Source organism: Brienomyrus brachyistius, unplaced genomic scaffold (genome assembly GCF_023856365.1).
Source record: "Brienomyrus brachyistius isolate T26 unplaced genomic scaffold, BBRACH_0.4 scaffold1337, whole genome shotgun sequence".
NCBI lineage: Eukaryota > Metazoa > Chordata > Actinopteri > Osteoglossiformes > Mormyridae > Brienomyrus > Brienomyrus brachyistius.
In genome coordinates, this window is record NW_026043611.1 from 28,231 (window position 1) to 31,058 (window position 2,828).

General features: G+C 40.7%; 1 non-coding gene across 1 annotated transcript; it reads right to left on the reverse strand.

Moving 5' to 3' along the window:
- Nucleotides 1-1,349: 1,349 nt before the first annotated feature.
- trnad-guc (transfer RNA aspartic acid (anticodon GUC)) lies at nt 1,350-1,421 on the reverse strand. Its single transcript has one exon. It is a non-coding gene; the product is annotated as a tRNA-Asp (tRNA).
- Nucleotides 1,422-2,828: the final 1,407 nt, after the last annotated feature.

A 2,828-nucleotide genomic window follows, 5' to 3' on the forward strand; every position in this document is an offset into this window, starting at 1 on the left:
ATTCCAGGGAACGCGGCTGATTTTTAGAGTCTATACATCATGAAGAAACGGCGATCGTGTGAGAAAGACTTATTCTGTACGGATGACAGGGCCAGCATTTCGGACCCAAGGGAAAGGCTATTGTGCATCGGAAAGAGACAAAATCATATCATTATATAGAAAACTCGTCGTAGTATTTAAAAACCAAGTAACTAACACTGTTATTAAGTGCGGACTTTAAATCAAGTGGTCGCGGTCGTTTTTATTTGCATAAAACTTTAAACGTGATCTTGAAAATATAACGCTTGCAACAAACATCCATGCATAGTGTGTTACTGCGAATGAAAATACGCGGGTCACAATTTATGATCCAAGTGTATAATGGTAAATAATTAAATAAATAAAACCGCAGGCTTTCACATCGAGTGCACCCCAATAACGTTTCATTGAAATGTCCATGTTATGTACGCCGGGCACTGATGGATGCAGGCCTAGCGATCTCTATAACAATGCCAAGCAAAGAATGTCACTGATTTACCAAAGCGGTCAGTTTTCGGGGATCCTGCGGCAGCTGGGAGAAGAAGAATCGGGCAGGTTTCAGAATCGGCGAGCGCTCGGATAAAAGGCACCGATTTCCCAGCCGCGCTTTTCTTTTCGGAACCAGCAGAAGTGCCCTCCGCACCATCCTCGGCGCTAGGACACGCCGGCCACTTTATTACCCTAAAACAGGGAGCATACACCGATCTTCAAAGCCAAACTTACCTTGCCGATTTTCGCTTAACTGCTTCTCAAACTCATCGAAATCGGACATTTTTCAGTCCGTACTAAAGACGTATTGCAAAATAAGCAGAGGTCCAACAGTAGGCCTTTGAATGGGCTACAGGCTGCATTGGGTTCTGCTGCTTTTTCTTCCGAGTCGCCTGCCCCTCCTCCCCCGAAGTCATCGGCTCTTCCTCGGTTGTATCACACACAGGTTCGGAAACATTCGATGCGCATTACCGTCCCCTCCTGCACTGGAGGGTTAAGGACAACGTGATTATATCGAACCAAAATTGAAATGTGCAAGTTGACTTTCCTAGTTATACGTCTTCATTTTTATTCTGGGTTTAACAACCATGAGTTTATGACGTATTTTACATGATTAGTTGGCGACTGGACCTTATTGTTTATATCTCTTATTAAGGATCCATCCATCCATACATCAATTATCAAAACCACACACTTACAATCCGAGTCTAGTTTCATATGCTGCGCTGCTGAGCGACCCGCAGAATATTATGCATGAGTACAAGTCACAAGCCCCGTTTCCACTAACACGGGGCCGGTTCTAGCTTGGTGCCTTTTGAGACCGAGGCAAAAAGATGCAGACTCTCCCCGTCGGGGAATCGAACCCCGGTCTCCCGCGTGACAGGCGGGGATACTCACCACTATACTAACGAGGAGATGTACGCGCACTACTTTTACATCTTCAAGATAAACAGCGGATGACTACTAACATTTGCGAGTAATCAATGACTGAGCTTCATGTCATGACCATGGTGCTCAAGAGAAGAAAAAATACATAATGTACGTCCACTGATACCAGAACAACCATATAGCTTTATACTAAGACGATGATTAAACGGAAAATTCCTTTACAAAACACTGCCACAAAATCATAGTTTCGCAATATTACATCGTGCAACGGGACACAGTGTAAGTACATGAAGTCGGTAATTAAATCAAGAAAAAAAAGTGAGAGGAAAAGAATACTTTTCTATTATCATATTTTTCTAACTGGCCAAACTGAGTCATATTTTGATTATACACACTAACAGAAAAACAGTGCAAATCTCCGGTAGTCCGTTTCACTTGCGCTCCGCTATGGGGCAGTAACAAGCAGAGCTTAAGTGTGGAAGGAAAAAAAAAACACAGGACAGCATCAATCCCAACTTCACAAACGCCGGAGATCGAGATGCTGTAAGCATGACAATTAACATCTTTATCCAAGGGAACAGCTGCAAGACACAGATGCCGCGCCTAACAAAGGTAGGATCGATTCCGAAGTTCAGGCATTTACAGACGCGGACTCTTCTGGAGTTGATTTTTTTCGGGAGATACGCATCAACTTCAAAAGTATGAACCGCATTATATCTATATCTGTTATGACGTTGTAGCTATTGATACTGATGCATCACAAAAATAATTTAAATGTTTTTTCATTCTGACATATGTTCGTTCGGACGAGGATTTTATTATATGAGATAAGTTTTAAATGAAAACTTTTTTTAATCTATATGATTAATTCTCGAATCTAAGCCAGACTTCACATAAATCATTCATTCATAAATATAATGGAACATACAACATCCAGGTATCCATGAAATTTATGATCAGGCTATACGTTTGTGATAACAACAAAACAACACAACATGTATATTTACAATATATGGGCCTATTGTTTAATATTGCCTCCAAATTATAGCCAGACAATAACGCAATAGGCCGACATCAAACTATTTTCATGTAAAACAAAAGTGCTGGCAGTTTGCTTGTGCTTACAGACCCCGCCTTGAGCCCATCCAGAAAGATCCCAAAAATAACCGACAAGCAAAGGTTGTAACAATCTGAGCATGTTTAGTTTAATGTAATCAGGAGCCGAATTAATAACGCGAATAAATGATCAAACCGAAAGTCTGTAGTCGGGAATATCCGATAACGTCTTTGACGTGCAGTTAAGATAGTCAGAGGAAAAACCTTGTAGTTTACTTATATATATGCCTAAATATATGAGTGTGTCTCTCCGGTGATTTAATGATGAATATAACGATTACATATCAAATCACACATTAAGCAATTATTATATTACT